At 41.7% G+C, this 13,264-nt stretch overlaps 1 protein-coding gene across 1 annotated transcript in view; it reads right to left on the reverse strand.

The window, feature by feature from the left end:
- Positions 1-2,748: 2,748 nt before the first annotated feature.
- Positions 2,749-13,264, reverse strand: part of LOC147465897 (uncharacterized) — a 100,676-nt gene continuing 90,160 nt past the window's right edge. Inside the window, exon 6 of the transcript XR_015189540.1 lies at positions 2,749-3,117. The gene's annotated coding sequence lies outside the window, so the exon portion shown is untranslated. The remainder of the gene's footprint in view (positions 3,118-13,264) is intronic.

The following is a 13,264-nucleotide window of genomic DNA, read 5'->3' on the forward strand; positions in this document are numbered from 1 at the left end:
ACCATCTCATCACTTATCTCTTCCTAGGTGGCTAGAGGGATTTCCCACATGGTGCCACATGTTGGTCTTACCCTAACAAGAGCACGCAATCCCAGTGCTACCGTGAGCCCCCCTTTTTTTTGTGGGCTCTTTGACTCTCTATTTGAGGGGTTCCCTGATGGCACAAACTCCACAAAAGGTGAGTGGGTTCAAAAAATGGAGTGAGATTTCTTTGAATGCTCAAAACTCCACACAAGCAGAGTTGTTGAACTACTGTAGCAAAAAATGTAGAGGGCAAAATAACGCATTTTGCAAGCTGATTAATAATGCTACAAGCCTCCAAATGCAAAGGTTAGGGGCTCAATGGAAATACCTTGAGCAACACTTCTTTCACACACACAATTAATGCAATGGTTTGAGTTTTAACTAGTATCAAGTAATCAAGAGATCAAAATCTTGCAAAATCACTCACTAAATGCAATCAAGAAATGAAAATTCAATGACATACACATGCTAATTGTAATCTAAAATGCAAAGTATAATCATGTCCTCACTAATCATCAAAGCGTATTGGAGCATGCTCATGGAAAAGAGTGATTAGAGAGTGTGATTATTAGGGATGCTAATGCAATGGGAATTAATCGGCTTAGGTGTAGAACCGTTGGCTTTGATACCACATGTAGGGTTAGATGTGGAAGCATGTTCCCTAAACACCAATCATTTAGCATTAGGCTATGGAGGATGGAGCCGTAGCTTAATCATGGTGTTAGGGTTAGGGTTAGAGGTATGGAGATTAGGGTTAACTTATGCCAAGGGCAAGAGCATAAAGAGAGAGAGTATAGACACGATGATAAGAGTCAAAGTGTAAATTCTTCATTGGAGATTAGAATCTTAAATAGGCTTTGTGATTTCCAATCTTGGCTAGAGAGATTGCAACTTGTTGCTATTGGACCATCTCATCACTTATCTCTTCCTAGGTGGCTAGAGGGATTTCCCACATGGTGCCACAAGTTGGGCTTACCCTAACAAGAGCACGCAATCCCAATGCTACCCCCTTCACCTTCCCCCTCCTTGAATCCCTCTAAGGCAATCGACTAATGCAGTGAAAAAGGCATACTTGGCAACAAGGCTACAAAGGCTTCATTGGTGCCGTTGGATGCACAGGAGGGACATTGTTTACCAAGACTCAAAACTTCTTAAGAGGTAACCCATCCCAGTATTGTTTTGACCATAGAGCACTTGACCACAAGTATTACACCCTTTTATCTTCTCTGTGTACTGTGTGTGAGATGGTCCCACAAGAGAAGAAAACACAAATCTCCAATGCCATGTTTGAACCTCTAGTGAATCCTCAACCTATAGCACAAGAGAATGAGGTTGTTGGTGTGGCCATCCTCAATCACGGGTGGTTGTTTCCCCCACTCCTACTTTGATAAGTCAATTATCAAGTTTTGCATTGCTCATACATGGGGTGACTTGATAGTTGACCTTCCTTTATTCTCAAGTTCCATTGATGACACCTTACTTCAGAAGCAAGGATATGAGCAATAGAAGAGGGGAAGTACTCTATCCTTTGCAGTTGTGGATGTAAGGGCCATACACCATAAGCTAGGTCAATAACCCAAAGATTATAATGGGAGCTAGATTGTATAGCTATATGAAAGGCATCTACCTCAGGACATTCAACTACCTTCCAGCTATTGAGGAAAGGCCAGATAGCTCCATTGTGCAAGTAAGCTTCAATTGATCAACAGAAAAGGCATGTATAGAACATCACTATTGGCTCAAGTCCACAACCATAAACTATGTGATTGATTCTTGTGGGTCACATGAGGTAGACAAGAAGCACATCCTTTCCAAGGCACTTATAAAAGAAACTAGATCTATATTAATGCTTATGATGTGGCCACCATCTATAGGAATTTTTTTTTTGGTCATATTCATTTTAGCACTCCAAACACAATAAGCCAGGTTACATAATCCAAGAGGCAACAATGTTCAACAATACAGCACGATTCCTTTCAAAAGAATAGCCATCTAGCCTGCACAAGTACATACATCTATATGCAAGGAAATTGATGGTTCATATTACAATGTAATTATGCACAAGAGTCACAAATATTGAAACCTTATTAATGGACATCATACAGCTGCACAAAAATTCACATGGGGTTGCTCAAGAAGGTATATTGGATGTCTCTCCCGGAACTTCCTCTTGACACGCTTTTGACAAACATCCTTTTTATTCTATGAGACTTGTGTATTTTTTGACCAGAAGAAGATCCCCAATTTCTTGACCTTACTATTTATTGAATTTTTTGACCGTGCTTGTCTCTCACACAAATTCAATGGTAAGGAATCCTTCTTCACATTCTCTTGTTGCCTAGAAGTTTCTTCTATGTATACCCAATACTCTTGAAGCTGCATGAATATTGGGGGCAAAAGCTCACATGGCCATCATGATAATTTCTCTTTCCAAAAATATCTTCCTTTTTTCCTTGGTTTCTTGATTGTGGTAAACGTGTCCCTTAAGCCCACCAACACCGAATCATCTTCACTGTTGATTTTGTGCCTATGTATGCTAGCATCCTTCAATACATCATTGAGGTTGATTTCCTTTGTTTTCATGTTAAGGCCTTGAGATTTTTCCTTGAAACATGTAATAATACAATTGGATATGGCATGTCGCTTACTGGGCGGGCTTTCTTCCTAGAAGCTTCATACGTCTTGGCAGAAAGCTTTATACACCTCGCACACTCACACTTGTCATTGCCCTCTATGTGATCACCTACACGATTCATAAAAGATGCAATAGAGACTGCTCTGATTCCTTGGAGGTTGAAAACCTGCTCCAATAGCTGAAATATTTATAGAACTTCCAAAATCAAAGAGGGGTTGAATTGATGCTACCCCAATACTTGGATTACTTCTTCCTTCATGATTACCTACTACACCCAATTCTCCCTTCACGATTACATGCTACATTAGTTCTTACTTCATGATTACCTGCTACAACACAATGGAGAGCTAAGTGTGGTTCTACTCCAATACCTGAAATCATCTCTCCTCCTTCAACACCTGAGCATGTTGTATTGCATCTTCCATCTCCAATGCTTTATGGTGCCTCAATTGATGGTGCTACAATGTAAGAAGAAAATATACCTCTTGCAATGCAATATGGTGGCTACCTTCCCAACATGATTGTGTGTGTGTGTGTGTGTGTGTGTGTGTGTGTGTGTGTGTGTGTGTGTGTGTGTGTGTGTATGTGCGTGCGTGCGTGCGTGTGTGTGTGTGTGTGTGTGTGTGTGCGTGCGTGCGTGCGTGCGTGCGTGCGTGTGTGCGTGCGTGTGTGTGTGTGTGTGTGTGTGAGAGAGAGAGAGAGAGAGAGGGAGAGGAGAGAGAGAGAGAGAGAGAGAGAGAGAGAGAGAGAGAGAGAGAGAGAGAGAGAGAGAGAGAGAGAGAGAGAGAGTAACATTTAATGGTCTAGTAACTTGTGTGTAGCGGAAAATAGCATGAACATAGTGAGCATTTCATTAGAATAGATCCTAATGAGAATAACAAGAGTGCTTGGATGGAGAGAGCAACAAAAGTATAACACCTAATTTAGATAGCATGAACAATACTTCAAAAGAGAGAGAAATTAAGCTATTAACAACAATTGAGGACCGGATTTGCATGGAGCCGGTCCCCCCTCCAAAAGGCTTTGTATTATGGTTTCTCCGATAAAGAGAGACATTTTACAATACAATTGTTTGTGTTCCTTCAATACTAGCTAGTGCAATGAAGATGGAAACTTCAAGCACTAAGCAAAACACTTATCAAACACAACATCAATTCCCTCACGGTCTCAGATCCAAGACCGCATACGCCTTCAAAGATGGCGAGAGCTAGCGGGGTATGAGAGTAGATTGAGAGGAAGAAGGAGTAGTTTTACGAGAAACATGTACATCTCCTCACATAATCACTCATATTAGCATAGCTTAGCTTAGTAATTAGCATGGTAGAGGAGATGAGCATGCATTGAAGCTTGGCTCTTGGTTGGATTTGCATCACAAAGCCAAGAGTTGTTGGTGTAGGCCTCCCTTCTCACAAGCTTGGAGTAGGTGATAAGCTTTCCATTAAAGCTTGAGAAGGAGAGAGAGAGAGTCTTCTTACTCCACACATGGACTAGTGTGAGTGTGTATGGAATAATGCCTTGAGAAAATCATCCCTCTCTCTCTCTCTCTCTCTCTCTCTCTCTCTCTCTCTCTCTCTCTCTCTCTCTCTCTCTCGGTCGGCCCCTCTTGCTATTTGCTCATGTTGCAACCCTATTGGACCTCCCCAGGCCTAGCCAATGGAATTTCTAGAGCATAAGTGATATCCTTCTGACATGTGTCCCCCATTCCCCTTTTGTGAGAGCTTTAGGTAATTAATTAATGCAACTAAACTCTCAATATACCCCTTTGTCTCCTGGCCAATAGGGATCAGGCAAGCCATTGGGCTGTTGAATGCTCATTGGACCCCTTGGGAGACTGTCCAATAGTCTTCTAGAGAGCTTAATTCTTATTGGTTCTTTTATTAAGTATTTTTAAATTAATTAAACTAGATTTACTCTAGCCTAATTCTCATTAGTCCACCTCCATGGCCATCCAATAGGATTTGAGTACACCTTGTGGACATTTGGGCTAGGGAGCTGACATGTGTCCCTCATTTGCTTTGTGTAAAGGTAGCTTGTGTGTGTGTGTGTGTGTGAGTTTCTCTCTCATCCCCTACTTCTTGGGCTCGCCCCCTCCTATGTAGGACTTGAGAAGACTTTTTGGGACACACACAAAGTATTCAATTTCCCTAGTGTTTGGCCTTTGGACACAACCTTTTGAATTTTGGAACCTTAGAATTTTGGAAGTCTTAATGGGCTGAACCTTAGGGTCTTTTTAGCCCATTGTTGCACCTTGATCTTTTGCAGATGGCCCCCCCTTTGGATCCCTATTTTCCTTCGTTTGGATCCCTACTATGGCCGGTCTGCCAGCTCAACCAATATTCTAGCTTTTTCTCCCCTGGCACTTCCCCATATTAAATGATCAGTTTAACATGAGAAAATCAATTAGGAGGATTAGATATTAGTTATTATGACATTATCTCTCTCTTGAAATCATATTCATCCTCGACTATGGGGTAGAGAAGATAAAGCATATTCATTAGTCCTTTTCCTAGCGGGGAGAGGATCCCTAAGTTACCCTACGATATTGTTCCAAAATGGATGACTAGTCCATTTGGCGCTTGAGAGCCTAAGCTACCGCAAGCATGTATGCACAGTAGTCCTATCAATCTTCCATAGTAGAGTGACAAGCTCTACTTGGTGTTCGGGAGACGTTGTCTCCGCAAACTTGATCTAAGCATGCATACTACTTCATTTTTGTGCACAATAAAGAAAAACAGAGTCTTATAAGACAATTTTTTTTTTCATTTTGAACATTTGTACATTTGCTTACTCTTGGGAAGCATTGTAAGCATTGACAAGGTTTAGGTTATCCTTTAATTGTATGCCTTGCATCCATCTAGCATCTTCAAAAGGATAATTCTTACCGCCTCTTAGTACCTTGTCTTCATGTCGGAGAATGGACTCGGGCTGCATCACCTCTTCTTGGTCCTCAATCTCCGGTGGGTCTTCAATAGTTGGTTCTTGAGGTGGCTCTCCTTTGTAAGGCTTTAGTAGGCTCACATGGAAAGCATTGTGTATGAGCCAATGGTTGGGCAACTTGAATTGATAGGCCATCTCATTGATTGGCCTAAGAATCTGGAAGGGACCATAGTACCTTTTTGCTAACTTAGCATAGTACTTTTGGTGTCCCATAGGATTCTTGCCCATCGTGTGCCTTAGTCGAGTCTTGGGAAATTTGAGTGAGACCCAATCATTTTTTTTAAAGGCTTGGGCTCTTCTGTGCTTGTCAGCACAGCAAGCTTTTGCCTTTACTGTGAGGTAGAGATAGCATCCTTAATCTTTTGGAAAGATTCTTGTAGGTCTCGGCTATACTCATCTACAGCCAAGATCTTCCCGTGTACCTTAAGTAGTAGGGGACTTTTTGATCTCCCCTCAATTACCTCAAAAGGGGCTTTTCCCATGGAAGTATGTACAGTGTTATTGTAGGCATACTCCACTAAGGGTAAGTACTTCTCCCATTGGGATCTTTGATCTACTTCTGTTACATAGGTTTTTAGTAGATCAAGAATTGCTAGGTTAGGTATTTCACTTTGGCCATCCTTTGCGGGTGATAGGCGGAAGAGAAGTTTAGCCTTGTCCCTAAATTCTCAAAGAGACCCTTCCAGAAATTATTGGTCATTCTAGGATCTCTATCCGACACTATGGACATTGGCAAGCCATGGTACTTGAAGATTTGTGAAATGAATAGGGTTGCCATTTGATGGGCTTTGATAGTCTTTTTGACAGGTATAAAATGAGCTTGTTTACTGAACCTGTCTGATATCGTCCATATTCTCGTATTCTCATGGATAGACTTAGGCAATCCAAAGATAAAATCCATGGATATGCTCTCCCATGGTGAATTAGGAATTGGCAAAGGTTGAAGCAATCCAGGTTGCTTCTCTGTATCAAACTTCATCTTTTGGCATACCACACATTTAGAAACATACTCTTGTATGTTTTCTTTCATGGTAGGCCAATAGAAATATGTTTCAATTCCCTTTGAGGTAAATTGAATCCCTCTATGCCCTGCATAAGGAGGAGCATGAGATTCATACATTACTTTCTCACGGAATGAGTTAGTAACGCATAGTCTACTGCCATAGATAAGATAACCATCTTGTAAAATGTAAATGGTTCCTCTTTCTTCCCTAGTGCAAGAGCTGAAATCACATCTCTAAAATTGGGATCAATAGCATACTCATCTATCATAGAAGATAGATCATTGTGAGTTGCTATGAAAACCGCATTCACTCTCGGGCGTCTTGAGAGTGCATCGGCTACTTGATTATGCTTGCCAGCAATGTGAGCAATATGAAAATGAAATTGCAAAAGGAAATTTGCCCACCTCATTTGTTTATCGGAGAGCTTGGTCTGCGTCACGAAGTACTTAAGACTTTGGTGATCCGTCTCGCAGAATGAAAGGAGTCCCTAATAAATAATGCTTCCATGAGTCTAAGGCATGTAGAACTGCGAGGAGTTCCTTTTCATATATGCCTAGAGTTGCTCAACAGGGTCTAGCCTTTGACTTTCATAGCCTATGGTGTGCCCTTCTTGGAGCAAAACAGCTCCAAGGCAATCACCACAAGCGTCACATTGGACCTCGAATGGATTTGAGAGATCTAGGAGTGTAAGCACAGGTTGAGAGGTAAGCTTTTCTTTCAGCTTTTTGAAGGCATTGTTCTCCTTGGTAGACCATGTATACCTAACGCTTTTCTTTGTTAGGTCATGTAATGGTCCTGCTATTAGTGAGAACTTTTCTATGAAGCATCTACACTATGCACACATACCTATAAAGCTTCTTAGTTCATGAAGATTCCTTGGTTTAGGCCATCCTTTTATTACCTCTAACTTCGATGGATCCATCTGGATGCCATCTTGAGAGATAATGTGACCTAAATATTGAATCTCTTGTAAGAAAAAATCACTTTTCTTTCGATTAACATAAAGTTTATTCTCTCTTAGAACTTGAAATATTACCTGGAGGTGTTGCTTGTGTTCGTCTTATAAATTAGAGTACATGATGATATCATCAAAGAACACTCTAGTAAAGGTGGTGAGGCCTGAAGAGCTTCTCCATCAAGCGGTTGAATGTAGTTGGTGCATTGGTCAAGCCAAAAGGCATGATAATATATTCGTAAAAACCAAACGTATTGCAAAATGTGGTCTTTATAATGTCTTGATCAACTATCCTTATCGGATGATAGCCACTTTTTAGGTCAATCCTAATGAAGTAGGTGGACCCTTGTAGCTTATCAAATAGGTATTCTACCCGTGGAAAAGGAAACCTATTCTTGATAGTGATCCTATTTAGTGCTCTATAGTTGACACAGATACGATATGTGCTGTCTTTCTTTTGCACTAATAGCACATGTGAGAAAAATGGAGATGAGCTAGGCCTAACCATGCCCTTCTTAACTAACTCATGCACTTGCCGCATAATATCCTCTTGTTGAGCTAGGCCTAACCATGCCCTTCTCAACTAACTCATGCACTTGCCGCATGATATCCTCTTGTTGAGCTTGAGAAACTCTATAAGGAGGTTTGATAGGTGGTGAACTTCTTGGAAGAAGCTCAATTGCATGGTCATCATTGCTTCGTTTAGAAGTTAGCTCACAAGGGATGTCGTCAATAAAGACATCTTGAAACCCTTCAAGAAAATTGGATAACTCTAATTCCTTTTGATTGTGTATAATTTTTTTGCTAAAACATTAGGTTAATTTTGAGAGTCTTTAACAAAAATCATGTACACGAAAATAGAACTCTTTATTGACTTATTGAAAGCTTGCGTATGTACAATGGGTATGGTGTTACCCATTTCCTTAGCATCTACATATCTTTTTCCCTGAACCTAAAGTAGATTCTTCTTTTAGGGAATTTAACATTGGTAGCCATGCAATCAAACCATGGTGCCCCTAGGATTACATCCTCGTGCTTGACAAGAGAGATAAAGAAGTCTTCTTTGTCCACATAGCTTTGGACATGGAGCCTCAATTTCCCGATTAAGGGAGTGACTGAAGCTTCTTGCCCCTTGAAAGCGCCATCTGCGGGTAGGAAATCTCCCATCTCGTAAGCTTGTATGCCTAGCTTGGTGGCCAACTCTGTGGATATGAAATTGTGAGTAGAACCAGGGTCAAAGAGAATAAAAGCATCATGTTCTCTTACCTTTCCCCAAGCATGGCATAGAGGAGATCCTTTGTGGTGAGTTTCCTCCTCTCGGATTTCGACCAAGGTAGCTCTAGGAGGTTCATGGCGGGTGTTCTTTTGGGGACAAGCACGGTACACATGCCCTTGCTTACCGCACTTGAAACAACCATTATCTTTGCGGTAACGCTCAAGCTCTTCAAGAGAGAGTTTATTTTTGCCTTTGTAAGCTCCCTTTTTCTTAGCTTTGTTGGAGTTGCCCTTAGGAGACTTTTGGACATTGTTCTTCCCCTTAGGCTCATTGGAACCCTTGTTTTCTGTGGGCTTAGACTTTCTTTTCGCCCCCATTTGGAAATTGCTTCGAGAAGCCACCATAGTATGGTATATAATCACCAATATGGTGCATGGCCTTTGGGAGCCAACAAACTCTGCCATTTCTTCGGTTAAGCCCGCACAAAATTGTTGCTTTTTCTCTCCAAAATGCAACTTTTTGAAGGCAGTGGCTTTGAGTTGTAGGTTCCAAAACTTGACTACATATTTATGGATGGATTCATAGGAAGAGATCTTCAAGCTTCGCCATTCGGTGAGTACTTTGTCTTTGGCATTGGTGGCCCAATACTGCTTCATAATGGAAGCTCTTAAATCTTTCCATGTTCGTGGAGCTTCACCGTTGGTCCGTAGGCTAGACCACCATTGTTTGGCAAGCTTTTGAAAGTGCATAGCTACATGGCGTAGCTTAGAGGACTCCGTGAAGCCCTCATCTCCAAACGCCGCATCGAATTGTTGGATAAAGGCCAAGACTTTGTCCGTAGCACCAAAGATGCTATCGTAGGTAAGGAAAGAGATGCTCTTCTCTCCCTCTTTGAACTTCTTGAGCTTGGATGACCTCTTCCACGTGGCATAGGATTTCCTATGGCCTCTTCTTTTTTATGGTTCAAAGGTTGCGCCATCACTTTCTTTAGAAGATGAAGAATTTGAGGAGAATGAAGAAGAGAATGACCTCTTTCTTGCCTTTTTCTTGCCTTGATCTTCTTTGTCTTCACCATTACTTTCATAAGAGGAAGAGGATGAAGAAGATGGAGAAGAGGGTTTCCTCTTTCTCGCTTTTTTATTCTCTTGTTTGTTGTCATCCCTCTTTGAATTATGGTGTGGAGAAGTGTGCGATGGTCTTCTTCATTTAGGAGGTGATGGAGAGCATTTAGCCCGCCGTCTTCGTGGAGCCATCTCCGCCGAGGTGGTGGGAGACTCCCTTCTTTCTCGTTCCTTCGGTGGGAGCTCTTGGGTTCTCCTTTGAGAAGGAGATGCATCATCAAGAAGCAAATTTTTGAGCCCCTCGTATGGATCCTCTTCTTCTTCCAGAATCGGAGAGAGGCTTCTTTTGGAAGTCTCGCAAGGAGGCTTCCTAGGAGCTCTCTCGTCATGGTGGGGAGCTTGGAGAATCCCATGAGCACGAAGCTGCCGTTGCACTTCAATTTGGAGGGATGGATTGCCCATGGCTTGTTGAAGCCTACAAACATCGGGGCATCATTAGTGGCTTGCTCATTAGCAAAATCAAATTTATCAACATTAATTTCACTCTCTTTACTATTGTCAACCATTCTAACAACTTTTAGGTGTAAACCTTTTAGGTGCACTTTGGCACTTCAAGCCCTAGTTGCTACTCCTCTTTACCCCTTTAGAAAAATCACTCACGTGGCTCGAATACCATTAATTGCAAGGAATAGAAGAGAGGGTCGTCTAACACCAAAACAACACTGGCTCCTCTCAAGCTTCTAATAGCTCAATAGTGGTTAATCCATAGGCAAGCCCCGTAGGACTCCACTATTAAGACCATGGCTCTCGACAGTGATGCCCTGTTACCTGCACGAAGGCAGGAACACTGCAAGGATGAAAAATACCTATTCTACTTACTCACATGCAATTAATAATACCAACCATTTATAGCTAGTTTGAGGACCTCCCTTCTTGAGCAAGAAAAGAGAAACCTTGTGCTCTAATACCAATGTAGCGTTTAATGGTCTAGTAACTTGTGTGTAGCGAAAAATAGCATGAACATAGTGAGCATTTCATTAGAATAGATTCCTAATGAGAATAACAAGAGTGCTTGGGTGGAGAGAGCAACAAAAAGTATAACACCTAATTAGATAGCATGAACAATACTTGAAAAGAAACAGAAATTAAGCTATTGACAATAGTTGAGGACTGGATTTGCATGGAGCCGGTCCCCCCTCCAAAAGGCTTTGTATTATGTTTTCTCCCATAAAGAGAGACATTTTACAATACAATTGTTTGTGTTCCTTCAATACTAGCTAGTGCAATGAAGATGGAAACTTCAAGCACTAAGCAAAACACTTATCAAACACAACATCAATTCCCTCACGGTCTCAGACCCAAGACCTCACACACCTTTGAAGATGGTGAGAGCTAGCGGGGTATGAGGGTAGATCGAGAGGAAGAAGGAGTAGTCTTACGAGAAAGATGTAAATCTCCTCACATAATCACTCATATTAGCATAGCTTAGCTTAGTAATTAGCATGGTAGAGGAGATGAGCATGCATTGAAGCTTGGCTCTTGGTTGGATTTGCATCACAAAGCCAAGAGTTGTTGGTGTAGGCCTCCCTTATCACAAGCTTGGAGTAGGTGATAAGCTTTCGATTGAAGCTTGAAAAGGAGAGAGTGAGAGAGTCTTCTTACTCCACACATGGACTAGTGTGAGTGTGTATGCAATAATGCCTTGAGAAAATCAGCCCCCTCTATGTCTTGGTCGACCCCTCTTGCTATTTGCTCATGTTGCAACCCTATTGGACCTCCCCAGGCCTAGCCAATGGAATTTCAAGAGCATAAATGATACCCTTCTAACATGTGTTCCCCTTTCCCCTTTTGTGAGACATTTAGGTAATTAATTAATGCATCTAAACTCTCATTGGACCCCTTTGTCTCCTGGCCAATAGGAATCAGGCAAGCGATTGGGTTGCATAATGCTCATTGGACCCCTTGGGAGACTACCCAATAGTCTTCTAGAGAGCTTAATTCTTATTGGTTCTTTTATTAAGTGTTTTTAAATTAATTAAAGTAGATTTACTCTAGCCTAATTCTCATTGGTCCACCTCCATGGCCATCCAATAGGATTTGAGTACACCTTGTGGGCATCTGGGCTAGGGAGCTGACATGTGTCCCTCATTCCCTTTGTGTAAAGCTAGCTTGTGTGTGTGTGTGTGTGTGTGTGTGTGTGTGAGAGAGAGAGAGAGAGAGAGAGAGAGAGAGAGAGAGTGAGTTTCTCTCTCATCCCCTAATTCTTGGGCTCGCCCCCTCCTATGTAGGACTCGAGAAGACTTTTTGGGACACACACAAAGTATCCAATTTCCCTAGAGTTTGGCCTTTGGACACAACCTTTGAATTTTGGAACCTTAGCATTTTGGAAGTCTTAATGGGCTAGGGTCTTTTTAGCCCATTGTTGCACCTTGCTCTTTTGCAGATGGCCCCCCCTTTGGATCCCTATTTTTCCTCCTTTGGATCCCTACTGTGGCCGGTCTGCGAGCTCAACCAATATTCTAGCTTTTTCTCCCTGGCACTTCCCCATATTAAATGATCAATTTAACGTGAGAAAATCATTTAGGAGAATTAGATATTAGTTATTATGTGAGAGAGAGAGAGAGAGAGAGAGAGAGAGAGAGAGAGAGAGAGAGAGAGAGAGAGAGAGAGAGAGAGAGAGAGAGAGAGAGAGAACCTCAACGCTATAAAAAGGTTTTGTGTTTCTTCTACTTCACACAAAAATAGTGTTCCATGCAAGGACAAAGTTAGGGAGCTCCTAAAGTTTTCCAAGCTAGAAGCAATTTTGAAATTCCCTTTTAACTTTTTCCTTTCCTGCTTTGACAAGCAAGTAGCTACCCCTCTATCATCAATGTCTAGGACATAGCTATTTAGGCCACCTAACCATGCGTACAGCCACTTGCATTACCATTGACACACCGCATGCTTCTTTCTCTTCTCTTACTACTCCTCTGTGGCCATAACAAGAAAAGGTTAGCAGCGTGTCTATTTCCTCCACTCCCAATTCTCCTCTTTTGAGTGATGAGTTGACTAGATGGATTAATTTTTCCATTGATGATGGGTCCCTACTCCACAAGGGGAGAGTTTGTGTATCAATGGACACGAACATTTGGGGCCAATTTCTTAATGAATGTCATGACATTCCAAGTTCAAAGCACCCAAGCATAAAGAAAACTTATGCACTAGTACGACTATAGTTTTACTAGCCAATGTTACATAAGAATGCTCAAGACTATGTCTTTGCATTGCCAAACAAGTTAATAAAGCAGATCTCCTAAAGACAGGAGGTCTCTTTGCATTATTTGGAGATTCCCAATGGTAAATGGGAGATGGATTTCATTGTGGGTCTACCAACCACCATACATGGTCATGAATCAATATGGGTGATGCTAGGCAGGTTGACTAAACTCTTCA

This window comes from Adiantum capillus-veneris, chromosome 1 (genome assembly GCF_014529385.1).
Source record: "Adiantum capillus-veneris isolate H3 chromosome 1, ASM1452938v2, whole genome shotgun sequence".
NCBI classification, from domain to species: domain Eukaryota; kingdom Viridiplantae; phylum Streptophyta; class Polypodiopsida; order Polypodiales; family Pteridaceae; genus Adiantum; species Adiantum capillus-veneris.